Here is a 24,802-nt window from a genome sequence, read left to right as displayed (position 1 = left end):
GGTATGATACTCGCTTTGGGTGCGAGTGGTCCCGGGTTCAAATCCCGGACGGACCCGTGTTTTTGCAGAAGTAATTTGGTGACTATTTAAAAGTAACTAGTTAAATAGTAGGACTACGAGTTGAGCATGCTTCAGTGTCATATTTCGTCCGTTGGTCTAGGGGTATGATACTCGCTTAGGGTGCGAGGGGTCCCCGGTTAAAATCCCGGACGGACCCGAGTTTTTGCAGAAGTAATTTAGTGACTATTTAAATGCAACTAACAACAGGGTAGGCCTATGAGTTGAGCATGTTTTATTTCATACATGGTCCGTTGGTCTAGGGGTATGATGCTCGCTTTGGGTGTGAGTGGTCCCGGGTTCAATTCCCGGACGGACCCCAATTTTTGCAGAGGTAATTTAGTGACTATTTAAATGCAACTAGTTATATTGTAGGCCTATGAGAAGAGCATGTTTTATTTCAAACATGGTCCGTTAGTCTAGGGGTATGATACTCGCTTTGGGTGCGAGTGGTCCCGGGTTCAAATCCCGGACAGACCCGTGTTTTTGCAGAAGTAATTTGGTGACTATTTAAAAGTAACTAGTTAAATAGTAGGACTACGAGTTGAGCATGCTTCAGTGTCATATTTCGTCCGTTGGTCTAGGGGTATGATACTCGCTTAGGGTGCGAGGGGTCCCCGGTTAAAATCCCGGACGGACCCGAGTTTTTGCAGAAGTAATTTAGTGACTATTTAAATGCAACTAACAACAGGGTAGGCCTATGAGTTGAGCATGTTTTATTTCATACATGGTCCGTTGGTCTAGGGGTATGATGCTCGCTTTGGGTGTGAGTGGTCCCGGGTTCAAATCCCGGACGGACCCCAATTTTTGCAGAGGTAATTTAGTGACTATTTAAATGCAACTAGTTATATTGTAGGCCTACGAGTTGAGCATGTTTCAGTGTCATACATGATCCGTTGGTCTAGGGGTATGATACTCGCTTCGGGTGTGAGTGGTCCCGGGTTCAAATCCCGGACGGGCCCGAGTTTTTGCAGAGGTAATTTAGTGACTATTTAAATGCAACTAACTACAGGGTAGGCCTATGAGAAGAGCATGTTTTATTTCATACATGGTCCGTTAGTCTAGGGGTATGATACTCGCTTTGGGTGCGAGTGGTCCCGGGTTCAAATCCCGGACAGACCCGTGTTTTTGCAGAAGTAATTTGGTGACTATTTAAAAGTAACTAGTTAAATAGTAGGACTACGAGTTGAGCATGCTTCAGTGTCATATTTCGTCCGTTGGTCTAGGGGTATGATACTCGCTTAGGGTGCGAGGGGTCCCCGGTTAAAATCCCGGACGGACCCGAGTTTTTGCAGAAGTAATTTAGTGACTATTTAAATGCAACTATCTACAGGGTAGGCCTATGAGTTGAGCATGTTTTATTTCATACATGGTCCGTTGGTCTAGGGGTATGATACTCGCTTTGGGTGCGAGTGGTCCCGGGTTCAAATCCCGGACGCACCCGAGTTTTGCAGAAGTAATTTGGTGACTATTTAAATGTAACTAGTTAAATTGTAGGACTACGAGTTGAGCATGTTTCAGTGTCATACTTCGTCCGTTGGTCTAGGGGTATGATACTCGCTTAGGGTGCGAGTGTTCCCGGGTTCAAATCCCGGACGGACCCGAGTTTTGCAGAAGTAATTTGGTGACTATTTAAATGTAACTAGTTAAATTGTAGGACTACGAGCTGAGCATGTTTCAGTGTCATACTTCGTCCGTTGGTCTAGGGGTATGATACTCGCTTCGGGTGTGAGTGGTCCCGGGTTCAAATCCCGGACGGACCCGAGTTTTTGCAGAGGTAATTTAGTGACTATTTTAATGCAACTAACTACAGGGTAGGCCTATGAGTTGAGCATGTTTTATTTCATACATGGTCCGTTGGTCTAGGGGTATGATACTCGCTTTGGGTGTGAGTGGTCCCGGGTTCAAATCCCGGACGGGCCCGAGTTTTTGCAGAGGTAATTTGGTGACTATTTAAATGTAACTAATTAAACTGTAGGACTACGAGTTGAGCATGCTTCAGTGTCATACTTCGTCGGTTGGTCTAGGGGTATGATACTCGCTTCGGGTGTGAGTGGTCCCGGGTTCAAATCCCGGACGGACCCGAGTTTTTGCAGAAGTAATTTGGTGACTATTTAAATGCTACGAGTTAAATTGTAGGACTACGAGATGAGCATGTTTCAGTGTCATACTTCGTCCGTTGGTCTAGGGGTGTGATACTCGCTTTGGGTGCGAGTGGTCCCGGGTTCAAGTCCCGGACGGACCCGAGTTTTGCAGAAGTAATTTGGTGACTATTTAAATGTAACTAGTTAAATTGTAGGACTACGAGCTGAGCATGTTTCAGTGTCATACTTCGTCCGTTGTTCTAGGGGTATGATACTCGCTTCGGGTGTGAGTGGTCCCGGTTTCAAATCCCGGACGGACCCGAGTTTTGCAGAAGTAATTTGGTGACTATTTAAATGTAACTAATTAAATTGTAGGACTACGAGTTGAGCATGCTTCAGTGTCATATTTCGTCCGTTGGTCTAGGGGTATGATACTCGCTTAGGGTGCGAGGGGTCCCCGGTTAAAATCCCGGACGGACCCGAGTTTTGCAGAAGTAATTTGGTGACTATTTAAATGTAACTAGTTAAATTGTAGGACTACGAGCTGAGCATGTTTCAGTGTCATACTTCGTCCGTTGGTCTAGGGGTATGATACTCGCTTAGGGTGCGAGTGGTCCCGGGTTCAAATCCCGGACGGACCCGAGTTTTTGCAGAGGTAATTTAGTGACTATTTAAATGCAACTAACTACAGGGTAGGCCTATGAGTTGAGCATGTTTTATTTCATACATGGTCCGTTGGTCTAGGGGTATGATACTCGCTTTGGGTGTGAGTGGTCCCGGGTTCAAATCCCGGACGGACCCGAGTTTTTGCAGAGGTAATTTAGTGACTATTTAAATGCAACTAACTACAGGGTAGGCCTATGAGTTGAGCATGTTCTATTTCATACATGGTCCGTTGGTCTAGGGGTATGATACTCGCTTTGGGTGCGAGTGGTCCCGGGTTCAAATCCCGGACGGACTCGAGTTTTTGCAGAAGTAATTTGGTGACTATTCAAATGCTACGAGTTAAATTGTAGGACTACGAGATGAGCATGTTTCAGTGTCATACTTCGTCCGTTGGTCTAGGGGTATGATACTCGCTTAGGGTGCGAGTGGTCCCGGGTTCAAATCCCGGACCGACCCGAGTTTTTGCAGAGGTAATTTAGTGACTATTTAAATGCAACTAACTACAGGGTAGGCCTATGAGTTGAGCATGTTTTATTTCATACATGGTCCGTTGGTCTAGGGGTATGATACTCGCTTTGGGTGTGAGTGGTCCCGGGTTCAATTCCCGGACGGACCCGAGTTTTTGCAGAGGTAATTTAGTGACTATTTAAATGCAACTAGTTATATTGTAGGCCTACGAGTTGAGCATGTTTCAGTGTCACACATGGTCCGTTGGTCTAGGGGTATGATACTCGCGTCGGGTGTGAGTGGTCCCGGGTTCAAATCCCGGACGGACCCGAGTTTTTGCAGAGGTAATTTAGTGACTATTTAAATGCAACTAACTACAGGGTAGGCCTTTGAGTTGAGCATGTTTTGTTTCATACATGGTCCGTTGGTCTAGGGGTATGATACTCGCTTTGGGTGTGAGTGGTCCCGGGTTCAATTCCCGGACGGACCCGAGTTTTTGCAGAGGTAATTTAGTGACTATTTAAATTCAACTAGTTATATTGTAGGCCTACGAGATGAGCATGTTTCAGTGTCATACATGGTCCGTTGGTCTAGGGGTATGATACTCGCCTCGGGTGTGAGTGGTCCCGGGTTCAAATCCCGGACGGACCCGAGTTTTTGCAGAGGTAATTTAGTGACTATTTAAATGCAACTAACTAGAGGGTAGGCCTATGAGTTAAGCATGTTTTATTTCATACAAGGTCCGTTGGTCTAGCTGTATGATACTCGCTTCGGGTGTGAGTGGTCCCGGGTTCAAATCCCGGGCGGATCCGACTTTTTGCAGAGGTAATTTAGTGACTATTTAAATGCAACTAATTAGAGGGTAGGCCTATGAGTTAAGCATGTTTTATTTCATAGATGGTCCGTTGGTCTAGGGGTATGATTCTCGCTTTGGGTGCGAGTGGTCCCGGGTTCAAATCCCGGACGGACTCGAGTTTTTGCAGAAGTAATTTGGTGACTATTTAAATGCAACTAGTTAAATTGTAGGACTACGAGCTGAGCATGTTTCAGTGTCATACTTCGTCCGTTGGTCTAGGGGTATGATACTCGCTTCGGGTGTGAGTGGTTCCGGGTTCAAATCCCGGACGGACCCGATTTTTTGCAGAGGTAATTTAGTGACTATTTAAATGCAACTAACTACAGGGTAGGCCTATGAGTTGAGCATGTTTTATTTCATACATGGTCCGTTGGTCTAGGGGTATGATACTCGCTTTGGGTGTGAGTGGTCCCGGGTTCAAATCTCGGACGGACCCGAGTTTTTGCAGAGGTAATTTAGTGACTATTTAAATGCAACTAGTTATATTGTAGGCCTACGAGTTGAGCATGTTTCAGTGTCATACATGGTCCGTTGGTCTAGGGGTATGATACTCGCTTTGGGTGCGAGTGGTCCCGGGTTCAAATCCCGGACGGACCCGAGTTTTGCAGAAGTAATTTGGTGACTATTTAAATGCAACTAGTTAAATTGTAGGACTACGAGCTGAGCATGTTTCAGTGTCATACTTCGTCCGTTGGTCTAGGGGTATGATACTCGCTTCGGGTGTGAGTGGTTCCGGGTTCAAATCCCGGACGGACTCGATTTTTTGCAGAGGTAATTTAGTGACTATTTAAATGCAACTAACTACAGGGTAGGCCTATGAGTTGAGCATGTTTTATTTCATACATGGTCCGTTGGTCTAGGGGTATGATACTCGCTTTGGGTGTGAGTGGTCCCGGGTTCAAATCTCGGACGGACCCGAGTTTTTGCAGAGGTAATTTAGTGACTATTTAAATGCAACTAACTACAGGGTAGGCCTATGAGTTGAGGTATGTTTTATTTCATACATGGTCCGTTGGTCTAGGGGTATGATACTCGGTTTGGGTGTGAGTGGTCCCGGGTTGAAATCCCGGACGGACCCGATTTTTTGCAGAGGTAATTTAGTGACTATTTAAATGCAACTAACTACAGGGTAGGCCTATGAGTTGAGCATGTTTTATTTCATACATGGTCCGTTGGTCTAGGGGTATGATACTCGCTTTGGGTGTGAGTGGTCCCGGGTTCAAATCTCGGACGGACCCGAGTTTTTGCAGAGGTAATTTAGTGACTATTTAAATGCAACTAACTACAGGGTAGGCCTATGAGTTGAGCATGTTTTATTTCATACATGGTCCGTTGGTCTAGGGGTATGATACTCGCTTTGGGTGTGAGTGGTCCCGGGTTCAAATCCCGGACGGACCCGAGTTTTTGCAGAGGTAATTTAGTGACTATTTAAATGCAACTAGTTATATTGTAGGCCTACGAGTTGAGCATGTTTCAGTGTCATACATGGTCCGTTGGTCTAGGGGTATGATACTCGCCTCGGGTGTGAGTGGTCCCGGGTTCAAATCCCGGACGGACCCGAGTTTTTGCAGAGGTAATTTAGTGACTATTTAAATGCAACTAACTACAGGGTAGGCCTTTGAGTTGAGCATGTATTGTTTCATACATGGTCCGTTGGTCTAGGGGTATGATACTCGCTTTGGGTGTGAGTGGTCCCGGGTTCAATTCCCGGACGGACCCGAGTTTTTGCAGAGGTAATTTAGTGACTATTTAAATTCAACTAGTTGTATTGTAGGCCTACGAGATGAGCATGTTTCAGTGTCATACATGGTTCGTTGGTCTAGGGGTATGATACTCGCCTCGGGTGTGAGTGGTCCCGGGTTCAAATCCCGGACGGACCCGATTTTTTGCAGAGGTAATTTAGTGACTATTTAAATGCAACTAACTACAGGGTAGGCCTATGAGTTGAGCATGTTTTATTTCATACATGGTCCGTTGGTCTAGGGGTATGATACTCGCTTTGGGTGTGAGTGGTCCCGGGTTCAAATCCCGGACGGACCCGAGTTTTTGCAGAGGTAATTTAGTGACTATTTAAATGCAACTAAATACAGGGTAGGCCTATGAGTTGAGCATGTTCTATTTCATACATGGTCCGTTGGTCTAGGGGTATGATACTCGCTTTGGGTGCGAGTGTTCCCGGGTTCAAATCCCGGACGGACCCGAGTTTTTGCAGAAGTAATTTGGTGACTATTCAAATGCTACGAGTTAAATTGTAGGACTACGAGATGAGCATGTTTCAGTGTCATACTTCGTCCGTTGGTCTAGGGGTATGATACTCGCATAGGGTGCGAGTGGTCCCGGGTTCAAATACCGGACCGACCCGAGTTTTTGCAGAGGTAATTTAGTGACTATTTAAATGCAACTAACTACAGGGTAGGCCTATGTGTTGAGCATGTTTTATTTCATACATGGTCCGTTGGTCTAGGGGTATGATACTCGCTTTGGGTGTGAGTGGTCCCGGGTTCAATTCCCGGACGGACCCGAGTTTTTGCAGAGGTAATTTAGTGACTATTTAAATGCAACTAGTTATATTGTAGGCCTACGAGTTGAGCATGTTTCAGTGTCATACATGGTCCGTTGTTCTAGGGGTATGATACTCGCCTCGGGTGTGAGTGGTCCCGGGTTCAAATCCCGGACGGACCCGAGTTTTTGCAGAGGTAATTTAGTGACTATTTAAATGCAACTAACTACAGGGTAGGCCTATGAGTTGAGCATGTTTTATTTCTTACATGGTCCGTTGGTCTAGGGGTATGATACTCGCTTTGGGTGTGAGTGGTCCCGGGTTCAATTCCCGGACGGACCCGAGTTTTTGCAGAGGTAATTTAGTGACTATTCAAATGCAACGAGTTAAATTGTAGGACTACGAGTTGAGCATGTTTCAGTGTCATACATGGTCCGTTGGTCTAGGGGTATGATACTCGCTTCGGGTGTGAGTGGTCCCGGGTTCAAATCCTGGACGGACCCGAGGTTTGCAGAAGTAATTTGGTGACTATTTAAATGCAACTAGTTAAATTGTAGGACTACGAGTTGAGAATGTCTCGCTGTCATACATGATCCGTTGGTTTTGGGGTATGTTACTCGCTTCGGGTGTGAGTGGTCCCGGGTTCAAATCCCGGACGGACCCGAGTTTTGCAAAAGTAATTTGGTGACTATTTAAATGTAACTAGTTAAATAGTAGGACTACGAGATGAGCATGTTTCAGTGTCATACTTCGTCCGTTGGTCTAGGGGTATGATACTCGCTTCGGGTGTGAGTGGTCCCGGATTCAAATCCCGGACGGACCCTAGTTTTTGCAGAGGTAATTTAGTGACTATTTAAATGCAACTAACTACAGGGTAGGCCTTTGAGTTGAGCATGTTTTGTTTCATACATGGTCCGTTGGTCTAGGGGTATGATACTCGCTTTGGGTGTGAGTGGTCCCGGGTTCAAATCCCGGACGGACCCGAGTTTTTGCAGAGGTAATTTAGTGACTATTTAAATGCAACTAACTAGAGGGTAGGCCTATGAGTTAAGCATGTCTTATTTCATAGATGGTCCGTTGGTCTAGGGGTATGATTCTCGCTTTGGGTGCGAGTGGTCCCGGGGTCAAATCCCGGACGGACCCGTGTTTTTGCAGAAGTAATTTGGTGACTATTTAAATGCAACGAGTTAAATTGTAGGACTACGAGCTGAGCATGTTTCAGTGTCATATTTCGTCCGTTGGTCTAGGGGTATGATACTCGCTTCGGGTGTGAGTGGTTCCGGGTTCAAATCCCGGACGGACCCGATTTTTTCCAGAGGTAATTTAGTGACTATTTAAATGCAACTAACTACAGGGTAGGCCTATGAGTTGAGCATGTTTTGTTTCATACATGGTCCGTTGGTCTAGGAATATGATACTCGCTTTGGGTGTGAGTGGTCCCGGGTTCAATTCCCGGACGGACCCGAGTTTTTGCAGAGGTAATTTAGTGACTATTTAAATGCAACTAACTACAGGGTAGGCCTTTGAGTTGAGCATGTTTTGTTTCATACATGGTCCGTTGGTCTAGGGGTATGATACTCGCTTTGGGTGTGAGTGGTCCCGGGTTCAATTCCCGGACGGACCCGAGTTTTTGCAGAGGTAATTTAGTGACTATTTAAATTCAACAAGTTATATTGTAGGCCTACGAGATGAGCATGTTTCAGTGTCATACATGGTCCGTTGGTCTAGGGGTATGATACTCGCCTCGGGTGTGAGTGGTCCCGGGTTCAAATCCCGGACGGACCCGAGTTTTTGCAGAGGTAATTTAGTGACTATTTAAATGCAACTAACTACAGGGTAGGCCTATGAGTTGAGCATGTTTTATTTCATACAAGGTCCGTTGGTCTAGCTGTATGATACTCTCTTCGGGTGTGAGTGGTCCCGGGTTCAAATCCCGGGCGGATCCGACTTTTTGCAGAGGTAATTTAGTGACTATTTAAATGCAACTAACTAGAGGGTAGGCCTATGAGTTAAGCATGTCTTATTTCATAGATGGCCCGTTGGTCTAGGGGTATGATTCTCGCTTTGGGTGCGAGTGGTCCCGGGGTCAAATCCCGGACGGACCCGTGTTTTTGCAGAAGTAATTTGGTGACTATTTAAATGCAACGAGTTAAATTGTAGGACTACGAGCTGAGCATGTTTCAGTGTCATATTTCGTCCGTTGGTCTAGGGGTATGATACTCGCTTCGGGTGTGAGTGGTTCCGGGTTCAAATCCCGGACGGACCCGATTTTTTGCAGAGGTAATTTAGTGACTATTTAAATGCAACTAACTACAGGGTAGGCCTATGAGTTGAGCATGTTTTATTTCATACATGGTCCGTTGGTCTAGGGGTATGATACTCGCTTTGGGTGTGAGTGGTCCCGGGTTCAAATCTCGGACGGACCCGAGTTTTTGCAGAGGTAATTTAGTGACTATTTAAATGCAACTAGTTATATTGTAGGCCTACGAGTTGAGCATGTTTCAGTGTCATACATGGTCCGTTGGTCTAGGGGTATGATACTCACTTTGGGTGCGAGTGGTCCCGGGTTCAAATCCCGGACGGACCCGAGTTTTGCAGAAGTAATTTGGTGACTATTTAAATGCAACTAGTTAAATTGTAGGACTACGAGCTGAGCATGTTTCAGTGTCATACTTCGTCCGTTGGTCTAGGGGTATGATACTCGCTTCGGGTGTTAGTGGTTCCGGGTTCAAATCCCGGACGGACCCGATTTTTTGCAGAGGTAATTTAGTGACTATTTAAATGCAACTAACTACAGGGTAGGCCTATGAGTTGAGGTATGTTTTATTTCATACATGGCCCGTTGGTCTAGGGGTATGATACTCGCTTTGGGTGTGAGTGGTCCCGGGTTCAAATCCCGGACGGACCCGATTTTTTGCAGAGGTAATTTAGTGACTATTTAAATGCAACTAACTACAGGGTAGGCCTATGAGTTGAGCATGTTTTATTTCATACATGGTCCGTTGGTCTAGGGGTATGATACTCGCTTTGGGTGTGAGTGGTCCCGGGTTCAAATCTCGGACGGACCCGAGTTTTTGCAGAGGTAATTTAGTGACTATTTAAATGCAACTAACTACAGGGTAGGCCTATGAGTTGAGCATGTTTTATTTCATACATGGTCCGTTGGTCTAGGGGTATGATACTCGCTTTGGGTGTGAGTGGTCCCGGGTTCAAATCCCGGACGGACCCGAGATTTTGCAGAGGTAATTTAGTGACTATTTAAATGCAACTAGTTATATTGTAGGCCTACGAGTTGAGCATGTTTCAGTGTCATACATGGTCCGTTGGTCTAGGGGTATGATACTCGCCTCGGGTGTGAGTGGTCCCGGGTTCAAATCCCGGACGGACCCGAGTTTTTGCAGAGGTAATTTAGTGACTATTTAAATGCAACTAACTACAGGGTAGGCCTTTGAGTTGAGCATGTTTTGTTTCATACATGGTCCGTTGGTCTAGGGGTATGATACTCGCTTTGGGTGTGAGTGGTCCCGGGTTCAATTCCCGGACGGACCCGAGTTTTTGCAGAGGTAATTTAGTGACTATTTAAATTCAACAAGTTATATTGTAGGCCTACGAGTTGAGCATGTTTCAGTGTCATACATGGTCCGTTGGTCTAGGGGTATGATACTCGCCTCGGGTGTGAGTGGTCCCGGGTTCAAATCCCGGACGGACCCTAGTTTTTGCAGAGGTAATTTAGTGACTATTTAAATGCAACTAACTACAGGGTAGGCCTTTGAGTTGAGCATGTTTTGTTTCATACATGGTCCGTTGGTCTAGGGGTATGATACTCGCTTTGGGTGTGAGTGGTCCCGGGTTCAAATCCCGGACGGACCCGAGTTTTTGCAGAGGTAATTTAGTGACTATTTAAATGCAACTAACTAGAGGGTAGGCCTATGAGTTAAGCATGTCTTATTTCATAGATGGTCCGTTGGTCTAGGGGTATGATTCTCGCTTTGGGTGCGAGTGGTCCCGGGGTCAAATCCCGGACGGACCCGTGTTTTTGCAGAAGTAATTTGGTGACTATTTAAATGCAACGAGTTAAATTGTAGGACTACGAGCTGAGCATGTTTCAGTGTCATATTTCGTCCGTTGGTCTAGGGGTATGATACTCGCTTCGGGTGTGAGTGGTTCCGGGTTCAAATCCCGGACGGACCCGATTTTTTGCAGAGGTAATTTAGTGACTATTTAAATGCAACTAACTACAGGGTAGGCCTATGAGTTGAGCATGTTTTATTTCATACATGGTCCGTTGGTCTAGGGGTATGATACTCGCTTTGGGTGTGAGTGGTCCCGGGTTCAAATCTCGGACGGACCCGAGTTTTTGCAGAGGTAATTTAGTGACTATTTAAATGCAACTAGTTATATTGTAGGCCTACGAGTTGAGCATGTTTCAGTGTCATACATGGTCCGTTGGTCTAGGGGTATGATACTCACTTTGGGTGCGAGTGGTCCCGGGTTCAAATCCCGGACGGACCCGAGTTTTGCAGAAGTAATTTGGTGACTATTTAAATGCAACTAGTTAAATTGTAGGACTACGAGCTGAGCATGTTTCAGTGTCATACTTCGTCCGTTGGTCTAGGGGTATGATACTCGCTTCGGGTGTTAGTGGTTCCGGGTTCAAATCCCGGACGGACCCGATTTTTTGCAGAGGTAATTTAGTGACTATTTAAATGCAACTAACTACAGGGTAGGCCTATGAGTTGAGGTATGTTTTATTTCATACATGGCCCGTTGGTCTAGGGGTATGATACTCGCTTTGGGTGTGAGTGGTCCCGGGTTCAAATCCCGGACGGACCCGATTTTTTGCAGAGGTAATTTAGTGACTATTTAAATGCAACTAACTACAGGGTAGGCCTATGAGTTGAGCATGTTTTATTTCATACATGGTCCGTTGGTCTAGGGGTATGATACTCGCTTTGGGTGTGAGTGGTCCCGGGTTCAAATCTCGGACGGACCCGAGTTTTTGCAGAGGTAATTTAGTGACTATTTAAATGCAACTAACTACAGGGTAGGCCTATGAGTTGAGCATGTTTTATTTCATACATGGTCCGTTGGTCTAGGGGTATGATACTCGCTTTGGGTGTGAGTGGTCCCGGGTTCAAATCCCGGACGGACCCGAGATTTTGCAGAGGTAATTTAGTGACTATTTAAATGCAACTAGTTATATTGTAGGCCTACGAGTTGAGCATGTTTCAGTGTCATACATGGTCCGTTGGTCTAGGGGTATGATACTCGCCTCGGGTGTGAGTGGTCCCGGGTTCAAATCCCGGACGGACCCGAGTTTTTGCAGAGGTAATTTAGTGACTATTTAAATGCAACTAACTACAGGGTAGGCCTTTGAGTTGAGCATGTTTTGTTTCATACATGGTCCGTTGGTCTAGGGGTATGATACTCGCTTTGGGTGTGAGTGGTCCCGGGTTCAATTCCCGGACGGACCCGAGTTTTTGCAGAGGTAATTTAGTGACTATTTAAATTCAACAAGTTATATTGTAGGCCTACGAGTTGAGCATGTTTCAGTGTCATACATGGTCCGTTGGTCTAGGGGTATGATACTCGCCTCGGGTGTGAGTGGTCCCGGGTTCAAATCCCGGACGGACCCGAGTTTTTGCAGAGGTAATTTAGTGACTATTTAAATGCAACTAACTACAGGGTAGGCCTTTGAGTTGAGCATGTTTTGTTTCATACATGGTCCGTTGGTCTAGGGGTATGATACTCGCTTTGGGTGTGAGTGGTCCCGGGTTCAAATCCCGGACGGACCCGAGATTTTGCAGAGGTAATTTAGTGACTATTTAAATGCAACTAGTTATATTGTAGGCCTACGAGTTGAGCATGTTTCAGTGTCATACATGGTCCGTTGGTCTAGGGGTATGATACTCGCCTCGGGTGTGAGTGGTCCCGGGTTCAAATCCCGGACGGACCCGATTTTTTGCAGAGGTAATTTAGTGACTATTTAAATGCAACTAACTACAGGGTAGGCCTATGAGTTGAGCATGTTTTATTTCATACATGGTCCGTTGGTCTAGGGGTATGATACTCGCTTTGGGTGTGAGTGGTCCCGGGTTCAAATCCCGGACGGACCCGAGTTTTTGCAGAGGTAATTTAGTGACTATTTAAATGCAACTAACTACAGGGTAGGCCTATGAGTTGAGCATGTTCTATTTCATACATGGTCCGTTGGTCTAGGGGTATGATACTCGCTTTGGGTGCGAGTGGTCCCGGGTTCAAATCCCGGACGGACCCGAGTTTTTGCAGAAGTAATTTGGTGACTATTCAAATGCTACGAGTTAAATTGTAGGACTACGAGATGAGCATGTTTCTGTGTCATACTTCGTCCGTTGGTCTAGGGGTATGATACTCGCTTAGGGTGCGAGTGGTCCCGGGTTCAAATCCCGGACGGACCCGAGTTTTGCAGAAGTAATTTGGTGACTATTTAAATGTAACTAGTTAAATTGTAGGACTACGAGCTGAGCATGTTTCAGTGTCATACTTCGTCCGTTGGTCTAGGGGTATGATACTCGCTTCGGGTGTGAGTGGTCCCGGGTTCAAATACCGGACGGACCCGAGTTTTTGCAGAGGTAATTTAGTGACTATTTAAATGCAACTAACTACAGGGTAGGCCTATGAGTTGAGCATGTTTTATTTCATACATGGTCCGTTGGTCTAGGGGTATGATACTCGCTTTGGGTGTGAGTGGTCCCGGGTTCAAATCCCGGACGGACCCGAGTTTTTGCAGAGGTAATTTAGTGACTATTTAAATGCAACTAACTACAGGGTAGGCCTATGAGTTGAGCATGTTCTATTTCATACATGGTCCGTTGGTCTAGGGGTATGATACTCGCTTTGGGTGCGAGTGGTCCCGGGTTCAAATCCCGGACGGACCCGAGTTTTTGCAGAAGTAATTTGGTGACTATTCAAATGCTACGAGTTAAATTGTAGGACTACGAGATGAGCATGTTTCTGTGTCATACTTCGTCCGTTGGTCTAGGTGTATGATACTCGCTTAGGGTGCGAGTGGTCCCGGGTTCAAATCCCGGACGGACCCGAGTTTTGCAGAAGTAATTTGGTGACTATTTAAATGTAACTAGTTAAATTGTAGGACTACGAGCTGAGCATGTTTCAGTGTCATACTTCGTCCGTTGGTCTAGGGGTATGATACTCGCTTCGGGTGTGAGTGGTCCCGGGTTCAAATACCGGACGGACCCGAGTTTTTGCAGAGGTAATTTAGTGACTATTTAAATGCAACTAACTACAGGGTAGGCCTATGAGTTGAGCATGTTTTATTTCATACATGGTCCGTTGGTCTAGGGGTATGATACTCGCTTTGGGTGTGAGTGGTCCCGTGTTCAAATCCCGGACGGACCCGAGTTTTTGCAGAGGTAATTTAGTGACTATTTAAATGCAACTAACTACAGGGTAGGCCTATGAGTTGAGCATTTTCTATTTCATACATGGTCCGTTGGTCTTGGGGTATGATACTCGCTTTGGGTGCGAGTGGTCCCGGGTTCAAATCCCGGATGGACCCGAGTTTTTGCAGAAGTAATTTGGTGACTATTCAAATGCTACGAGTTAAACTGTAGGACTGCGAGATGAGCATGTTTCAGTGTCATACTTCGTCCGTTGGTCTAGGGGTATGATACTCGCTTAGGGTGCGAATGGTCCCGGCTTCAAATCCCGGACCGACCCGAGTTTTTGCAGAGGTAATTTAGTGACTATTTAAATGCAACTAACTACAGGGTAGGCCTATGAGTTGAGCATGTTTTATTTCATACATGGTCCGTTGGTCTAGGGGTATGATACTCGCTTTGGGTGTGAGAGGTCCCGGGTTCAATTCCCGGACGGACCCGAGTTTTTGCAGAGGTAATTTAGTGACTATTTAAATGCAACTAGTTATATTGTAGGCCTACGAGTTGAGCATGTTTCAGTGTCATACATGGTCCGTTGGTCTAGGGGTATGATACTCGCCTCGGGTGTGAGTGGTCCCGGGTTCAAATCCCGGACGGACCCGAGTTTTTGCAGAGGTAATTTAGTGACTATTTAAATGCATCTAACTACAGGGTAGGCCTATGAGTTGAGCATGTTCTATTTCATACATGGTCCGTTGGTCTAGGGGTATGATACTCGCTTTGGGTGCGAGTGGTCCCGGGTTCAAATCCCGGACGGACCCGAGTTTTTGCAGAAGTAATTTGGTGACTATTCAAATGCTACGAGTTCAATTGTAGGACTACGAGATGAGCATGTTTCAGTATCATACTTCGTCCGTTGGTCTAGGGGTATGATACTCGCTTAGGGTGCGAGTGGTCCCGGGTTCAAATCCCGGACCGACCCGAGTTTTTGCAGAGGTAATTTAGTGACTATTTAAATGCAACTAACTACAGGGTAGGCCTATGAGTTGAGCATGTTTTATTTCTTACATGGTCCGTTGGTCTAGGGGTATGATACTCGCTTTGGGTGCGAGTGGTCCCGGGTTCAAATCCCGGACGGACCCGAGTTTTTGCAGAAGTAATTTGGTGACTATTCAAATGCAACGAGTTAAATTGTAGGACTACGAGTTGAGCATGTTTCAGTGTCATACATGGTCAGTTGGTCTAGGGGTATGATACTCGCTTCGGGTGTGAGTGGTCCCGGGTTCAAATCCTGGACGGACCCGAGGTTTGCAGAAGTAATTTGGTGACTATTTAAATGCAACTAGTTAAATTGTAGGACTACGAGTTGAGAATGTCTCGCTGTCATACATGATCCGTTGGTTTTGGGGTATGTTACTCGCTTCGGGTGTGAGTGGTCCCGGGTTCAAATCCCGGACGGACCCGAGTTTTGCAAAAGTAATTTGGTGACTATTTAAATGTAACTAGTTAAATAGTAGGACTACGAGTTGAGCATGTTTCAGTGTCATACATGGTCCGTTGGTCAAGGGGTATGATACTCGCCTCGGGTGTGAGTGGTCCCGGGTTCAAATCCCGGACGGACCCGAGTTTTTGCAGAGGTAATTTAGTGACTATTTAAATGCAACTAACTACAGGGTAGGCCTATGAGTTGAGCATGTTTTATTTCTTACATGGTCCGTTGGTCTAGGGGTATGATACTCGCTTTGGGTGCGAGTGGTCCCGGGTTCAAATCCCGGACGGACCCGAGTTTTTGCAGAAGTAATTTGGTGACTATTCAAATGCAACGAGTTAAATTGTAGGACTACGAGTTGAGCATGTTTCAGTGTCATACATGGTCAGTTGGTCTAGGGGTATGATACTCGCTTCGGGTGTGAGTGGTCCCGGGTTCAAATCCTGGACGGACCCGAGGTTTGCAGAAGTAATTTGGTGACTATTTAAATGCAACTAGTTAAATTGTAGGACTACGAGTTGAGAATGTCTCGCTGTCATACATGATCCGTTGGTTTTGGGGTATGTTACTCGCTTCGGGTGTGAGTGGTCCCGGGTTCAAATCCCGGACGGACCCGAGTTTTGCAAAAGTAATTTGGTGACTATTTAAATGTAACTAGTTAAATAGTAGGACTACGAGTTGAGCATGTTTCAGTGTCATATTTCGTCCGTTGGTTTAGGGGTATGATACTCGCTTTGGGTGCGAGTGGTCCCGGGTTCAAATCCCGGACGGACCCGAGTTTTTGCAGAAGTAATTTGGTGACTATTCAAATGCTACGAGTTAAATTGTAGGACTACGAGATGAGCATGTTTCAGTGTCATACTTCGTCCGTTGGTCTAGGGGTATGATACTCGCTTCGGGTGTGAGTAGTCCCGGGTTCAAATCCCGGTCGGATCCGACTTTTTGCAGAGGTAATTTAGTGACTATTTAAATGCAACTAACTACAGGGTAGGCCTATGTGTTGAGCATGTTTTATTTCATACATGGTCCGTTGGTCTAGGGGTATGATACTCGCTTTGGGTGTGAGTGGTCCCGGGTTCAATTCCCGGACGGACCCGAGTTTTTGCAGAGGTAATTTAGTGACTATTTAAATGCAACTAGTTATATTGTAGGCCTACGAGTTGAGCATGTTTCAGTGTCATACATGGTCCGTTGGTCTAGGGGTATGATACTCGCCTCGGGTGTGAGTGGTCCCGGGTTCAAATCCCGGACGGAACCGAGTTTTTGCAGAGGTAATTTAGTGACTATTTAAATGCAACTAACTACAGGGTAGGCCTATGAGTTGAGCATGTTTTATTTCTTACATGGTCCGTTGGTCTAGGGGTATGATACTCGCTTTGGGTGCGAGTGGTCCCGGGTTCAAATCCCGGACGGACCCGAGTTTTTGCAGAAGTAATTTGGTGACTATTCAAATGCAACGAGTTAAATTGTAGGACTACGAGTTGAGCATGTTTCAGTGTCATACATGGTCCGTTGGTCTAGGGGTATGATACTCGCTTCGGGTGTGAGTGGTCCCGGGTTCAAATCCTGGACGGACCCGAGGTTTGCAGAAGTAATTTGGTGACTATTTAAATGCAACTAGTTAAATTGTAGGACTACGAGTTGAGCATGTTTCAGTGTCATACTTCGTCCGTTGGTCTAGGGGTATGATACTCGCTTCGGGTGTGAGTGGTCCCGGGTTCAAATACCGGACGGACCCGAGTTTTTGCAGAGGTAATTTAGTGACTATTTAAATGCAACTAACTACAGGGTAGGCCTATGAGTTGAGCATGTTTTATTTCATACATGGTCCGTTGGTCTAGGGGTATGATACTCGCTTTGGGTGTGAGTGGTCCCGTGTTCAAATCCCGGACGGACCCGAGTTTTTGCAGAGGTAATTTAGTGACTATTTAAATGCAACTAACTACAGGGTAGGCCTATGAGTTGAGCATTTTCTATTTCATACATGGTCCGTTGGTCTTGGGGTATGATACTCGCTTTGGGTGCGAGTGGTCCCGGGTTCAAATCCCGGATGGACCCGAGTTTTTGCAGAAGTAATTTGGTGACTATTCAAATGCTACGAGTTAAACTGTAGGACTGCGAGATGAGCATGTTTCAGTGTCATACTTCGTCCGTTGGTCTAGGGGTATGATACTCGCTTAGGGTGCGAATGGTCCCGGCTTCAAATCCCGGACCGACCCGAGTTTTTGCAGAGGTAATTTAGTGACTATTTAAATGCAACTAACTACAGGGTAGGCCTATGAGTTGAGCATGTTTTATTTCATACATGGTCCGTTGGTCTAGGGGTATGATACTCGCTTTGGGTGTGAGAGGTCCCGGGTTCAATTCCCGGACGGACCCGAGTTTTTGCAGAGGTAATTTAGTGACTATTTAAATGCAACTAGTTATATTGTAGGCCTACGAGTTGAGCATGTTTCAGTGTCATACATGGTCCGTTGGTCTAGGGGTATGATACTCGCCTCGGGTGTGAGTGGTCCCGGGTTCAAATCCCGGACGGACCCGAGTTTTTGCAGAGGTAATTTAGTGACTATTTAAATGCATCTAACTACAGGGTAGGCCTATGAGTTGAGCATGTTCTATTTCATACATGGTCCGTTGGTCTAGGGGTATGATACTCGCTTTGGGTGCGAGTGGTCCCGGGTTCAAATCCCGGACGGACCCGAGTTTTTGCAGAAGTAATTTGGTGACTATTCAAATGCTACGAGTTCAATTGTAGGACTACGAGATGAGCATGTTTCAGTATCATACTTCGTCCGTTGGTCTAGGGGTATGATACTCGCTTAGGGTGCGAGTGGTCCCGGGTTCAAATCCCGGACCGACCCGAGTTTTTGCAGAGGTAATTTAGTGACTATTTAAATGCAACTAACTACAGGGTAGGCCTATGAGTTGAGCATGTTTTATTTCATACATGGTCCGTTGGTCTAGGGGTATGATACTCGCTTTGGGTGTGAGTGGTCCCGGGTTCAATTCCCGGACGGACCCGAGTTTTTGCAGAGGTAATTTAGTGACTATTTAAATGCAACTAACTACAGGGTAGGCCTATGAGTTGAGCATGTTTTATTTCTTACATGGTCCGTTGGTCTAGGGGTATGATACTCGCTTTGGGTGCGAGTGGTCCCGGGTTCAAATCCCGGACGGACCCGAGTTTTTGCAGAAGTAATTTGGTGACTATTCAAATGCAACGAGTTAAATTGTAGGACTACGAGTTGAGCATGTTTCAGTGTCATACATGGTCAGTTGGTCTAGGGGTATGATACTCGCTTCGGGTGTGAGTGGTCCCGGGTTCAAATCCTGGACGGACCCGAGGTTTGCAGAAGTAATTTGGTGACTATTTAAATGCAACTAGTTAAATTGTAGGACTACGAGTTGAGAATGTCTCGCTGTCATACATGATCCGTTGGTTTTGGGGTATGTTACTCGCTTCGGGTGTGAGTGGTCCCGGGTTCAAATCCCGGACGGACCCGAGTTTTGCAAAAGTAATTTGGTGACTATTTAAATGTAACTAGTTAAATAGTAGGACTACGAGTTGAGCATGTTTCAGTGTCATATTTCGTCCGTTGGTTTAGGGGTATGATACTCGCTTTGGGTGCGAGTGGTCCCGGGTTCAAATCCCGGACGGACCCGAGTTTTTGCAGAAGTAATTTGGTGACTATTCAAATGCTACGAGTTAAATTGTAGGACTACGAGATGAGCATGTTTCAGTGTCATACTTCGTCCGTTGGTCTAGGGGTATGATACTCGCTTCGGGTGTGAGTAGTCCCGGGTTCAAATCCCGGTCGGATCCGACTTTTTGCAGAGGTAATTTAGTGACTATTTAAATGCAACTAACTACAGGGTAGGCCTATGTGTTGAGCATGTTTTATTTCATACATGGTCCGTTGGTCTAGGGGTATGATACTCGCTTTGGGTGTGAGTGGTCCCGGGTTCAATTCCCGGACGGACCCGAGTTTTTGCAGAGGTAATTTAGTGACTATTTAAATGCAACTAGTTATATTGTAGGCCTACGATTTGAGCATGTTTCAGTGTCATACATGGTCCGTTGGTCTAGGGGTATGATACTCGCCTCGGGTGTGAGTGGTCCCGGGTTCAAATCCCGGACGGAACCGAGTTTTTGCAGAGGTAATTTAGTGACTATTTAAATGCAACTAACTACAGGGTAGGCCTATGAGTTGAGCATGTTTTATTTCTTACATGGTCCGTTGGTCTAGGGGTATGATACTCGCTTCGGGTGTGAGTGGTCCCGGGTTCAAATACCGGACGGACCCGAGTTTTTGCAGAGGTAATTTAGTGACTATTTAAATGCAACTAACTACAGGGTAGGCCTATGAGTTGAGCATGTTTTATTTCATACATGGTCCGTTGGTCTAGGGGTATGATACTCGCTTTGGGTGTGAGTGGTCCCGTGTTCAAATCCCGGACGGACCCGAGTTTTTGCAGAGGTAATTTAGTGACTATTTAAATGCAACTAACTACAGGGTAGGCCTATGAGTTGAGCATTTTCTATTTCATACATGGTCCGTTGGTCTTGGGGTATGATACTCGCTTTGGGTGCGAGTGGTCCCGGGTTCAAATCCCGGATGGACCCGAGTTTTTGCAGAAGTAATTTGGTGACTATTCAAATGCTACGAGTTAAACTGTAGGACTGCGAGATGAGCATGTTTCAGTGTCATACTTCGTCCGTTGGTCTAGGGGTATGATACTCGCTTAGGGTGCGAATGGTCCCGGCTTCAAATCCCGGACCGACCCGAGTTTTTGCAGAGGTAATTTAGTGACTATTTAAATGCAACTAACTACAGGGTAGGCCTATGAGTTGAGCATGTTTTATTTCATACATGGTCCGTTGGTCTAGGGGTATGATACTCGCTTTGGGTGTGAGAGGTCCCGGGTTCAATTCCCGGACGGACCCGAGTTTTTGCAGAGGTAATTTAGTGACTATTTAAATGCAACTAGTTATATTGTAGGCCTACGAGTTGAGCATGTTTCAGTGTCATACATGGTCCGTTGGTCTAGGGGTATGATACTCGCCTCGGGTGTGAGTGGTCCCGGGTTCAAATCCCGGACGGACCCGAGTTTTTGCAGAGGTAATTTAGTGACTATTTAAATGCATCTAACTACAGGGTAGGCCTATGAGTTGAGCATGTTCTATTTCATACATGGTCCGTTGGTCTAGGGGTATGATACTCGCTTTGGGTGCGAGTGGTCCCGGGTTCAAATCCCGGACGGACCCGAGTTTTTGCAGAAGTAATTTGGTGACTATTCAAATGCTACGAGTTCAATTGTAGGACTACGAGATGAGCATGTTTCAGTATCATACTTCGTCCGTTGGTCTAGGGGTATGATACTCGCTTAGGGTGCGAGTGGTCCCGGGTTCAAATCCCGGACCGACCCGAGTTTTTGCAGAGGTAATTTAGTGACTATTTAAATGCAACTAACTACAGGGTAGGCCTATGAGTTGAGCATGTTTTATTTCATACATGGTCCGTTGGTCTAGGGGTATGATACTCGCTTTGGGTGTGAGTGGTCCCGGGTTCAATTCCCGGACGGACCCGAGTTTTTGCAGAGGTAATTTAGTGACTATTTAAATGCAACTAACTACAGGGTAGGCCTATGAGTTGAGCATGTTTTATTTCTTACATGGTCCGTTGGTCTAGGGGTATGATACTCGCTTTGGGTGCGAGTGGTCCCGGGTTCAAATCCCGGACGGACCCGAGTTTTTGCAGAAGTAATTTGGTGACTATTCAAATGCAACGAGTTAAATTGTAGGACTACGAGTTGAGCATGTTTCAGTGTCATACATGGTCAGTTGGTCTAGGGGTATGATACTCGCTTCGGGTGTGAGTGGTCCCGGGTTCAAATCCTGGACGGACCCGAGGTTTGCAGAAGTAATTTGGTGACTATTTAAATGCAACTAGTTAAATTGTAGGACTACGAGTTGAGAATGTCTCGCTGTCATACATGATCCGTTGGTTTTGGGGTATGTTACTCGCTTCGGGTGTGAGTGGTCCCGGGTTCAAATCCCGGACGGACCCGAGTTTTGCAAAAGTAATTTGGTGACTATTTAAATGTAACTAGTTAAATAGTAGGACTACGAGTTGAGCATGTTTCAGTGTCATATTTCGTCCGTTGGTTTAGGGGTATGATACTCGCTTTGGGTGCGAGTGGTCCCGGGTTCAAATCCCGGACGGACCCGAGTTTTTGCAGAAGTAATTTGGTGACTATTCAAATGCTACGAGTTAAATTGTAGGACTACGAGATGAGCATGTTTCAGTGTCATACTTCGTCCGTTGGTCTAGGGGTATGATACTCGCTTCGGGTGTGAGTAGTCCCGGGTTCAAATCCCGGTCGGATCCGACTTTTTGCAGAGGTAATTTAGTGACTATTTAAATGCAACTAACTACAGGGTAGGCCTATGTGTTGAGCATGTTTTATTTCATACATGGTCCGTTGGTCTAGGGGTATGATACTCGCTTTGGGTGTGAGTGGTCCCGGGTTCAATTCCCGGACGGACCCGAGTTTTTGCAGAGGTAATTTAGTGACTATTTAAATGCAACTAGTTATATTGTAGGCCTACGATTTGAGCATGTTTCAGTGTCATACATGGTCCGTTGGTCTAGGGGTATGATACTCGCCTCGGGTGTGAGTGGTCCCGGGTTCAAATCCCGGACGGAACCGAGTTTTTGCAGAGGTAATTTAGTGACTATTTAAATGCAACTAACTACAGGGTAGGCCTATGAGTTGAGCATGTTTTATTTCTTACATGGTCCGTTGGTCTAGGGGTATGATACTCGCTTTGGGTGCGAGTGGTCCCGGGTTCAAATCCCGGACGGACCCGAGTTTTTGCAGAAGTAATTTGGTGACTATTCAAATGCAACGAGTTAAATTGTAGGACTACGAGTTGAGCATGTTTCAGTGTCATACATGGTCCGTTGGTCTAGGGGTATGATACTCGCTTCGGGTGTGAGTGGTCCCGGGTTCAAATCCTGGACGGACCCGAGGTTTGCAGAAGTAATTTGGTGACTATTTAAATGCAACTAGTTAAATTGTAGGACTACGAGTTGAGAATGTCTCGCTGTCATACATGATCCGTTGGTTTTGGGGTATGTTACTCGCTTCGGGTGTGAGTGGTCCCGGGTTCAAATCCCGGACGGACCCGAGTTTTGCAAAAGTAATTTGGTGACTATTTAAATGTAACTAGTTAAATAGTAGGACTACGAGTTGAGCATGTTTCAGTGTCATATTTCGTCCGTTGGTTTAGGGGTATGATACTCGCTTTGGGTGCGAGTGGTCCCGGGTTCAAATCCCGGACGGACCCGAGTTTTTGCAGAAGTAATTTGGTGACTATTCAAATGCTACGAGTTAAATTGTAGGACTACGAGATGAGCATGTTTCAGTGTCATACTTCGTCCGTTGGTCTAGGGGTATGATACTCGCTTCGGGTGTGAGTAGTCCCGGGTTCAAATCCCGGTCGGATCCGACTTTTTGCAGAGGTAATTTAGTGACTATTTAAATGCAACTAACTACAGGGTAGGCCTATGTGTTGAGCATGTTTTATTTCATACATGGTCCGTTGGTCTAGGGGTATGATACTCGCTTTGGGTGTGAGTGGTCCCGGGTTCAATTCCCGGACGGACCCGAGTTTTTGCAGAGGTAATTTAGTGACTATTTAAATGCAACTAGTTATATTGTAGGCCTACGATTTGAGCATGTTTCAGTGTCATACATGGTCCGTTGGTCTAGGGGTATGATACTCGCCTCGGGTGTGAGTGGTCCCGGGTTCAAATCCCGGACGGAACCGAGTTTTTGCAGAGGTAATTTAGTGACTATTTAAATGCAACTAACTACAGGGTAGGCCTATGAGTTGAGCATGTTTTATTTCTTACATGGTCCGTTGGTCTAGGGGTATGATACTCGCTTTGGGTGCGAGTGGTCCCGGGTTCAAATCCCGGACGGACCCGAGTTTTTGCAGAAGTAATTTGGTGACTATTCAAATGCAACGAGTTAAATTGTAGGACTACGAGTTGAGCATGTTTCAGTGTCATACATGGTCCGTTGGTCTAGGGGTATGATACTCGCTTCGGGTGTGAGTGGTCCCGGGTTCAAATCCTGGACGGACCCGAGGTTTGCAGAAGTAATTTGGTGACTATTTAAATGCAACTAGTTAAATTGTAGGACTACGAGTTGAGAATGTCTCGCTGTCATACATGATCCGTTGGTTTTGGGGTATGTTACTCGCTTCGGGTGTGAGTGGTCCCGGGTTCAAATCCCGGACGGACCCGAGTTTTAGCAAAAGTAATTTGGTGACTATTTAAATGTAACTAGTTAAATAGTAGGACTACGAGTTGAGCATGTTTCAGTGTCATATTTCGTCCGTTGGTTTAGGGGTATGATACTCGCTTTGGGTGCGAGTGGTCCCGGGTTCAAATCCCGGACGGACCCGAGTTTTTGCAGAAGTAATTTGGTGACTATTCAAATGCTACGAGTTAAATTGTAGGACTACGAGATGAGCATGTTTCAGTGTCATACTTCGTCCGTTGGTCTAGGGGTATGATACTCGCTTCGGGTGTGAGTGGTCCCGGGTTCAAATCCCGGACGGACCCGAGTTTTTGCAGAAGTAATTTGGTGACTATTCAAATGCTACGAGTTAAATTGTAGGACTACGAGATGAGCATGTTTCAGTATCATACTTCGTCCGTTGGTCTAGGGGTATGATACTCGCTTCGAGTGTGAGTGGTCCCGGGTTCAAATCCTGGACGGACCCGAGGTTTGCAGAAGTAATTTGGTGACTATTTAAATGCAACTAGTTAAATTGTAGGACTACGAGTTGAGAATGTCTCGCTGTCATACATGATCCGTTGGTTTTGGGGTATGTTACTCGCTTCGGGTGTGCGTGGTCCCGGGTTCAAATCCCGGACGGACCCGAGTTTTGCAGAAGTAATTTGGTGACTATTTAAATGTAACTAGTTAAATAGTAGGACTACGAGTTGAGCATGTTTTAGGGTCATATTTCGTCCGTTGGTTTAGGGGTATGATACTCGCTTCGGGTGTGAGTAGTCCCGGGTTCAAATCCCGGACGGACCCGAGTTTTGCAGAAGTAATTTGGTGACTATTTAAATGCAACGAGTTATATTGTAGGCCTACAAGTGTAGCATGTTTCAGTGTCATACATGGTCCGTTGGTCTAGGTGTATGATACTCGCTTCGGGTGTGAGTGGTCCCGGGTTCAAATCCCGGACGGACCCGAGTTTTGCAGAAGTAATTTGGTGACTATTGAAATGTAACTAGTTAA

General features: G+C 45.9%; 77 non-coding genes across 77 annotated transcripts; all 77 read left to right on the top strand.

Moving 5' to 3' along the window:
• The first annotated feature begins 305 nt into the window (after positions 1-305).
• TRNAP-UGG (transfer RNA proline (anticodon UGG)) lies at positions 306-377 on the top strand. Its single transcript has one exon. It is a non-coding gene; the product is annotated as a tRNA-Pro (tRNA).
• A 409-nt stretch (positions 378-786) lies between these two features.
• TRNAP-UGG (transfer RNA proline (anticodon UGG)) lies at positions 787-858 on the top strand. Its single transcript has one exon. It is a non-coding gene; the product is annotated as a tRNA-Pro (tRNA).
• An 890-nt stretch (positions 859-1,748) lies between these two features.
• TRNAP-CGG (transfer RNA proline (anticodon CGG)) lies at positions 1,749-1,822 on the top strand. Its single transcript has one exon. It is a non-coding gene; the product is annotated as a tRNA-Pro (tRNA).
• An 86-nt stretch (positions 1,823-1,908) lies between these two features.
• TRNAP-UGG (transfer RNA proline (anticodon UGG)) lies at positions 1,909-1,980 on the top strand. The gene has a single exon. It is a non-coding gene; the product is annotated as a tRNA-Pro (tRNA).
• A 730-nt stretch (positions 1,981-2,710) lies between these two features.
• TRNAP-AGG (transfer RNA proline (anticodon AGG)) lies at positions 2,711-2,784 on the top strand. Its single transcript has one exon. It is a non-coding gene; the product is annotated as a tRNA-Pro (tRNA).
• Positions 2,785-2,870: 86 nt separating this feature from the next.
• On the top strand, positions 2,871-2,942 carry TRNAP-UGG (transfer RNA proline (anticodon UGG)). Its single transcript has one exon. It is a non-coding gene; the product is annotated as a tRNA-Pro (tRNA).
• An 88-nt stretch (positions 2,943-3,030) lies between these two features.
• On the top strand, positions 3,031-3,102 carry TRNAP-UGG (transfer RNA proline (anticodon UGG)). Its single transcript has one exon. It is a non-coding gene; the product is annotated as a tRNA-Pro (tRNA).
• Positions 3,103-3,351: 249 nt separating this feature from the next.
• On the top strand, positions 3,352-3,423 carry TRNAP-UGG (transfer RNA proline (anticodon UGG)). The gene has a single exon. It is a non-coding gene; the product is annotated as a tRNA-Pro (tRNA).
• Positions 3,424-3,512: 89 nt separating this feature from the next.
• Positions 3,513-3,584, top strand: TRNAP-CGG (transfer RNA proline (anticodon CGG)). Its single transcript has one exon. It is a non-coding gene; the product is annotated as a tRNA-Pro (tRNA).
• Positions 3,585-3,672: 88 nt separating this feature from the next.
• TRNAP-UGG (transfer RNA proline (anticodon UGG)) lies at positions 3,673-3,744 on the top strand. Its single transcript has one exon. It is a non-coding gene; the product is annotated as a tRNA-Pro (tRNA).
• An 89-nt stretch (positions 3,745-3,833) lies between these two features.
• On the top strand, positions 3,834-3,905 carry TRNAP-CGG (transfer RNA proline (anticodon CGG)). Its single transcript has one exon. It is a non-coding gene; the product is annotated as a tRNA-Pro (tRNA).
• Positions 3,906-4,153: 248 nt separating this feature from the next.
• TRNAP-UGG (transfer RNA proline (anticodon UGG)) lies at positions 4,154-4,225 on the top strand. The gene has a single exon. It is a non-coding gene; the product is annotated as a tRNA-Pro (tRNA).
• Positions 4,226-4,635: 410 nt separating this feature from the next.
• Positions 4,636-4,707, top strand: TRNAP-UGG (transfer RNA proline (anticodon UGG)). Its single transcript has one exon. It is a non-coding gene; the product is annotated as a tRNA-Pro (tRNA).
• A 729-nt stretch (positions 4,708-5,436) lies between these two features.
• Positions 5,437-5,508, top strand: TRNAP-UGG (transfer RNA proline (anticodon UGG)). Its single transcript has one exon. It is a non-coding gene; the product is annotated as a tRNA-Pro (tRNA).
• An 89-nt stretch (positions 5,509-5,597) lies between these two features.
• On the top strand, positions 5,598-5,669 carry TRNAP-CGG (transfer RNA proline (anticodon CGG)). Its single transcript has one exon. It is a non-coding gene; the product is annotated as a tRNA-Pro (tRNA).
• An 88-nt stretch (positions 5,670-5,757) lies between these two features.
• TRNAP-UGG (transfer RNA proline (anticodon UGG)) lies at positions 5,758-5,829 on the top strand. Its single transcript has one exon. It is a non-coding gene; the product is annotated as a tRNA-Pro (tRNA).
• An 89-nt stretch (positions 5,830-5,918) lies between these two features.
• On the top strand, positions 5,919-5,990 carry TRNAP-CGG (transfer RNA proline (anticodon CGG)). Its single transcript has one exon. It is a non-coding gene; the product is annotated as a tRNA-Pro (tRNA).
• An 88-nt stretch (positions 5,991-6,078) lies between these two features.
• On the top strand, positions 6,079-6,150 carry TRNAP-UGG (transfer RNA proline (anticodon UGG)). Its single transcript has one exon. It is a non-coding gene; the product is annotated as a tRNA-Pro (tRNA).
• Positions 6,151-6,238: 88 nt separating this feature from the next.
• Positions 6,239-6,310, top strand: TRNAP-UGG (transfer RNA proline (anticodon UGG)). The gene has a single exon. It is a non-coding gene; the product is annotated as a tRNA-Pro (tRNA).
• Positions 6,311-6,559: 249 nt separating this feature from the next.
• Positions 6,560-6,631, top strand: TRNAP-UGG (transfer RNA proline (anticodon UGG)). The gene has a single exon. It is a non-coding gene; the product is annotated as a tRNA-Pro (tRNA).
• An 89-nt stretch (positions 6,632-6,720) lies between these two features.
• TRNAP-CGG (transfer RNA proline (anticodon CGG)) lies at positions 6,721-6,792 on the top strand. Its single transcript has one exon. It is a non-coding gene; the product is annotated as a tRNA-Pro (tRNA).
• An 88-nt stretch (positions 6,793-6,880) lies between these two features.
• On the top strand, positions 6,881-6,952 carry TRNAP-UGG (transfer RNA proline (anticodon UGG)). Its single transcript has one exon. It is a non-coding gene; the product is annotated as a tRNA-Pro (tRNA).
• Positions 6,953-7,041: 89 nt separating this feature from the next.
• Positions 7,042-7,113, top strand: TRNAP-CGG (transfer RNA proline (anticodon CGG)). Its single transcript has one exon. It is a non-coding gene; the product is annotated as a tRNA-Pro (tRNA).
• Positions 7,114-7,521: 408 nt separating this feature from the next.
• Positions 7,522-7,593, top strand: TRNAP-UGG (transfer RNA proline (anticodon UGG)). The gene has a single exon. It is a non-coding gene; the product is annotated as a tRNA-Pro (tRNA).
• Positions 7,594-8,162: 569 nt separating this feature from the next.
• Positions 8,163-8,234, top strand: TRNAP-UGG (transfer RNA proline (anticodon UGG)). The gene has a single exon. It is a non-coding gene; the product is annotated as a tRNA-Pro (tRNA).
• An 89-nt stretch (positions 8,235-8,323) lies between these two features.
• TRNAP-CGG (transfer RNA proline (anticodon CGG)) lies at positions 8,324-8,395 on the top strand. The gene has a single exon. It is a non-coding gene; the product is annotated as a tRNA-Pro (tRNA).
• A 730-nt stretch (positions 8,396-9,125) lies between these two features.
• Positions 9,126-9,197, top strand: TRNAP-UGG (transfer RNA proline (anticodon UGG)). Its single transcript has one exon. It is a non-coding gene; the product is annotated as a tRNA-Pro (tRNA).
• Positions 9,198-9,766: 569 nt separating this feature from the next.
• Positions 9,767-9,838, top strand: TRNAP-UGG (transfer RNA proline (anticodon UGG)). The gene has a single exon. It is a non-coding gene; the product is annotated as a tRNA-Pro (tRNA).
• An 89-nt stretch (positions 9,839-9,927) lies between these two features.
• Positions 9,928-9,999, top strand: TRNAP-CGG (transfer RNA proline (anticodon CGG)). Its single transcript has one exon. It is a non-coding gene; the product is annotated as a tRNA-Pro (tRNA).
• Positions 10,000-10,087: 88 nt separating this feature from the next.
• TRNAP-UGG (transfer RNA proline (anticodon UGG)) lies at positions 10,088-10,159 on the top strand. Its single transcript has one exon. It is a non-coding gene; the product is annotated as a tRNA-Pro (tRNA).
• Positions 10,160-10,248: 89 nt separating this feature from the next.
• TRNAP-CGG (transfer RNA proline (anticodon CGG)) lies at positions 10,249-10,320 on the top strand. The gene has a single exon. It is a non-coding gene; the product is annotated as a tRNA-Pro (tRNA).
• Positions 10,321-10,408: 88 nt separating this feature from the next.
• TRNAP-UGG (transfer RNA proline (anticodon UGG)) lies at positions 10,409-10,480 on the top strand. Its single transcript has one exon. It is a non-coding gene; the product is annotated as a tRNA-Pro (tRNA).
• A 570-nt stretch (positions 10,481-11,050) lies between these two features.
• On the top strand, positions 11,051-11,122 carry TRNAP-UGG (transfer RNA proline (anticodon UGG)). Its single transcript has one exon. It is a non-coding gene; the product is annotated as a tRNA-Pro (tRNA).
• Positions 11,123-11,691: 569 nt separating this feature from the next.
• Positions 11,692-11,763, top strand: TRNAP-UGG (transfer RNA proline (anticodon UGG)). The gene has a single exon. It is a non-coding gene; the product is annotated as a tRNA-Pro (tRNA).
• Positions 11,764-11,852: 89 nt separating this feature from the next.
• Positions 11,853-11,924, top strand: TRNAP-CGG (transfer RNA proline (anticodon CGG)). The gene has a single exon. It is a non-coding gene; the product is annotated as a tRNA-Pro (tRNA).
• An 88-nt stretch (positions 11,925-12,012) lies between these two features.
• TRNAP-UGG (transfer RNA proline (anticodon UGG)) lies at positions 12,013-12,084 on the top strand. Its single transcript has one exon. It is a non-coding gene; the product is annotated as a tRNA-Pro (tRNA).
• An 89-nt stretch (positions 12,085-12,173) lies between these two features.
• On the top strand, positions 12,174-12,245 carry TRNAP-CGG (transfer RNA proline (anticodon CGG)). Its single transcript has one exon. It is a non-coding gene; the product is annotated as a tRNA-Pro (tRNA).
• Positions 12,246-12,333: 88 nt separating this feature from the next.
• TRNAP-UGG (transfer RNA proline (anticodon UGG)) lies at positions 12,334-12,405 on the top strand. The gene has a single exon. It is a non-coding gene; the product is annotated as a tRNA-Pro (tRNA).
• Positions 12,406-12,494: 89 nt separating this feature from the next.
• On the top strand, positions 12,495-12,566 carry TRNAP-CGG (transfer RNA proline (anticodon CGG)). Its single transcript has one exon. It is a non-coding gene; the product is annotated as a tRNA-Pro (tRNA).
• An 88-nt stretch (positions 12,567-12,654) lies between these two features.
• On the top strand, positions 12,655-12,726 carry TRNAP-UGG (transfer RNA proline (anticodon UGG)). The gene has a single exon. It is a non-coding gene; the product is annotated as a tRNA-Pro (tRNA).
• An 88-nt stretch (positions 12,727-12,814) lies between these two features.
• Positions 12,815-12,886, top strand: TRNAP-UGG (transfer RNA proline (anticodon UGG)). The gene has a single exon. It is a non-coding gene; the product is annotated as a tRNA-Pro (tRNA).
• An 89-nt stretch (positions 12,887-12,975) lies between these two features.
• TRNAP-AGG (transfer RNA proline (anticodon AGG)) lies at positions 12,976-13,049 on the top strand. Its single transcript has one exon. It is a non-coding gene; the product is annotated as a tRNA-Pro (tRNA).
• Positions 13,050-13,295: 246 nt separating this feature from the next.
• On the top strand, positions 13,296-13,367 carry TRNAP-UGG (transfer RNA proline (anticodon UGG)). Its single transcript has one exon. It is a non-coding gene; the product is annotated as a tRNA-Pro (tRNA).
• Positions 13,368-13,455: 88 nt separating this feature from the next.
• Positions 13,456-13,527, top strand: TRNAP-UGG (transfer RNA proline (anticodon UGG)). Its single transcript has one exon. It is a non-coding gene; the product is annotated as a tRNA-Pro (tRNA).
• An 890-nt stretch (positions 13,528-14,417) lies between these two features.
• TRNAP-UGG (transfer RNA proline (anticodon UGG)) lies at positions 14,418-14,489 on the top strand. Its single transcript has one exon. It is a non-coding gene; the product is annotated as a tRNA-Pro (tRNA).
• Positions 14,490-14,578: 89 nt separating this feature from the next.
• Positions 14,579-14,650, top strand: TRNAP-CGG (transfer RNA proline (anticodon CGG)). Its single transcript has one exon. It is a non-coding gene; the product is annotated as a tRNA-Pro (tRNA).
• An 88-nt stretch (positions 14,651-14,738) lies between these two features.
• On the top strand, positions 14,739-14,810 carry TRNAP-UGG (transfer RNA proline (anticodon UGG)). The gene has a single exon. It is a non-coding gene; the product is annotated as a tRNA-Pro (tRNA).
• Positions 14,811-15,059: 249 nt separating this feature from the next.
• On the top strand, positions 15,060-15,131 carry TRNAP-UGG (transfer RNA proline (anticodon UGG)). The gene has a single exon. It is a non-coding gene; the product is annotated as a tRNA-Pro (tRNA).
• Positions 15,132-15,540: 409 nt separating this feature from the next.
• TRNAP-CGG (transfer RNA proline (anticodon CGG)) lies at positions 15,541-15,612 on the top strand. Its single transcript has one exon. It is a non-coding gene; the product is annotated as a tRNA-Pro (tRNA).
• Positions 15,613-15,700: 88 nt separating this feature from the next.
• On the top strand, positions 15,701-15,772 carry TRNAP-UGG (transfer RNA proline (anticodon UGG)). Its single transcript has one exon. It is a non-coding gene; the product is annotated as a tRNA-Pro (tRNA).
• Positions 15,773-16,502: 730 nt separating this feature from the next.
• TRNAP-UGG (transfer RNA proline (anticodon UGG)) lies at positions 16,503-16,574 on the top strand. Its single transcript has one exon. It is a non-coding gene; the product is annotated as a tRNA-Pro (tRNA).
• Positions 16,575-16,663: 89 nt separating this feature from the next.
• TRNAP-CGG (transfer RNA proline (anticodon CGG)) lies at positions 16,664-16,736 on the top strand. The gene has a single exon. It is a non-coding gene; the product is annotated as a tRNA-Pro (tRNA).
• Positions 16,737-16,823: 87 nt separating this feature from the next.
• On the top strand, positions 16,824-16,895 carry TRNAP-UGG (transfer RNA proline (anticodon UGG)). Its single transcript has one exon. It is a non-coding gene; the product is annotated as a tRNA-Pro (tRNA).
• Positions 16,896-16,984: 89 nt separating this feature from the next.
• TRNAP-CGG (transfer RNA proline (anticodon CGG)) lies at positions 16,985-17,056 on the top strand. Its single transcript has one exon. It is a non-coding gene; the product is annotated as a tRNA-Pro (tRNA).
• A 729-nt stretch (positions 17,057-17,785) lies between these two features.
• Positions 17,786-17,857, top strand: TRNAP-UGG (transfer RNA proline (anticodon UGG)). The gene has a single exon. It is a non-coding gene; the product is annotated as a tRNA-Pro (tRNA).
• An 89-nt stretch (positions 17,858-17,946) lies between these two features.
• TRNAP-CGG (transfer RNA proline (anticodon CGG)) lies at positions 17,947-18,018 on the top strand. Its single transcript has one exon. It is a non-coding gene; the product is annotated as a tRNA-Pro (tRNA).
• Positions 18,019-18,106: 88 nt separating this feature from the next.
• Positions 18,107-18,178, top strand: TRNAP-UGG (transfer RNA proline (anticodon UGG)). The gene has a single exon. It is a non-coding gene; the product is annotated as a tRNA-Pro (tRNA).
• Positions 18,179-18,427: 249 nt separating this feature from the next.
• TRNAP-UGG (transfer RNA proline (anticodon UGG)) lies at positions 18,428-18,499 on the top strand. The gene has a single exon. It is a non-coding gene; the product is annotated as a tRNA-Pro (tRNA).
• Positions 18,500-18,587: 88 nt separating this feature from the next.
• Positions 18,588-18,659, top strand: TRNAP-UGG (transfer RNA proline (anticodon UGG)). The gene has a single exon. It is a non-coding gene; the product is annotated as a tRNA-Pro (tRNA).
• Positions 18,660-19,389: 730 nt separating this feature from the next.
• Positions 19,390-19,461, top strand: TRNAP-UGG (transfer RNA proline (anticodon UGG)). The gene has a single exon. It is a non-coding gene; the product is annotated as a tRNA-Pro (tRNA).
• Positions 19,462-19,550: 89 nt separating this feature from the next.
• On the top strand, positions 19,551-19,623 carry TRNAP-CGG (transfer RNA proline (anticodon CGG)). The gene has a single exon. It is a non-coding gene; the product is annotated as a tRNA-Pro (tRNA).
• Positions 19,624-19,710: 87 nt separating this feature from the next.
• Positions 19,711-19,782, top strand: TRNAP-CGG (transfer RNA proline (anticodon CGG)). The gene has a single exon. It is a non-coding gene; the product is annotated as a tRNA-Pro (tRNA).
• Positions 19,783-20,351: 569 nt separating this feature from the next.
• On the top strand, positions 20,352-20,423 carry TRNAP-UGG (transfer RNA proline (anticodon UGG)). The gene has a single exon. It is a non-coding gene; the product is annotated as a tRNA-Pro (tRNA).
• Positions 20,424-20,512: 89 nt separating this feature from the next.
• On the top strand, positions 20,513-20,584 carry TRNAP-CGG (transfer RNA proline (anticodon CGG)). The gene has a single exon. It is a non-coding gene; the product is annotated as a tRNA-Pro (tRNA).
• Positions 20,585-20,672: 88 nt separating this feature from the next.
• On the top strand, positions 20,673-20,744 carry TRNAP-UGG (transfer RNA proline (anticodon UGG)). Its single transcript has one exon. It is a non-coding gene; the product is annotated as a tRNA-Pro (tRNA).
• A 249-nt stretch (positions 20,745-20,993) lies between these two features.
• On the top strand, positions 20,994-21,065 carry TRNAP-UGG (transfer RNA proline (anticodon UGG)). Its single transcript has one exon. It is a non-coding gene; the product is annotated as a tRNA-Pro (tRNA).
• Positions 21,066-21,153: 88 nt separating this feature from the next.
• TRNAP-UGG (transfer RNA proline (anticodon UGG)) lies at positions 21,154-21,225 on the top strand. Its single transcript has one exon. It is a non-coding gene; the product is annotated as a tRNA-Pro (tRNA).
• Positions 21,226-21,955: 730 nt separating this feature from the next.
• TRNAP-UGG (transfer RNA proline (anticodon UGG)) lies at positions 21,956-22,027 on the top strand. Its single transcript has one exon. It is a non-coding gene; the product is annotated as a tRNA-Pro (tRNA).
• An 89-nt stretch (positions 22,028-22,116) lies between these two features.
• On the top strand, positions 22,117-22,189 carry TRNAP-CGG (transfer RNA proline (anticodon CGG)). The gene has a single exon. It is a non-coding gene; the product is annotated as a tRNA-Pro (tRNA).
• Positions 22,190-22,276: 87 nt separating this feature from the next.
• TRNAP-UGG (transfer RNA proline (anticodon UGG)) lies at positions 22,277-22,348 on the top strand. The gene has a single exon. It is a non-coding gene; the product is annotated as a tRNA-Pro (tRNA).
• An 89-nt stretch (positions 22,349-22,437) lies between these two features.
• Positions 22,438-22,509, top strand: TRNAP-CGG (transfer RNA proline (anticodon CGG)). Its single transcript has one exon. It is a non-coding gene; the product is annotated as a tRNA-Pro (tRNA).
• Positions 22,510-23,078: 569 nt separating this feature from the next.
• On the top strand, positions 23,079-23,150 carry TRNAP-UGG (transfer RNA proline (anticodon UGG)). Its single transcript has one exon. It is a non-coding gene; the product is annotated as a tRNA-Pro (tRNA).
• An 89-nt stretch (positions 23,151-23,239) lies between these two features.
• TRNAP-CGG (transfer RNA proline (anticodon CGG)) lies at positions 23,240-23,312 on the top strand. Its single transcript has one exon. It is a non-coding gene; the product is annotated as a tRNA-Pro (tRNA).
• Positions 23,313-23,399: 87 nt separating this feature from the next.
• Positions 23,400-23,471, top strand: TRNAP-UGG (transfer RNA proline (anticodon UGG)). Its single transcript has one exon. It is a non-coding gene; the product is annotated as a tRNA-Pro (tRNA).
• An 89-nt stretch (positions 23,472-23,560) lies between these two features.
• On the top strand, positions 23,561-23,632 carry TRNAP-CGG (transfer RNA proline (anticodon CGG)). Its single transcript has one exon. It is a non-coding gene; the product is annotated as a tRNA-Pro (tRNA).
• Positions 23,633-24,042: 410 nt separating this feature from the next.
• Positions 24,043-24,116, top strand: TRNAP-CGG (transfer RNA proline (anticodon CGG)). Its single transcript has one exon. It is a non-coding gene; the product is annotated as a tRNA-Pro (tRNA).
• A 567-nt stretch (positions 24,117-24,683) lies between these two features.
• On the top strand, positions 24,684-24,755 carry TRNAP-CGG (transfer RNA proline (anticodon CGG)). The gene has a single exon. It is a non-coding gene; the product is annotated as a tRNA-Pro (tRNA).
• Positions 24,756-24,802: the final 47 nt, after the last annotated feature.

This window comes from Phalangium opilio, unplaced genomic scaffold (assembly GCF_054372755.1).
Source record: "Phalangium opilio isolate 3A_F unplaced genomic scaffold, DU_Popi_V2 ptg000487l_1, whole genome shotgun sequence".
Classification (NCBI taxonomy): Eukaryota; Metazoa; Arthropoda; class Arachnida; order Opiliones; family Phalangiidae; genus Phalangium; species Phalangium opilio.
This window is presented reverse-complemented; position numbering and strand designations above follow the sequence as displayed.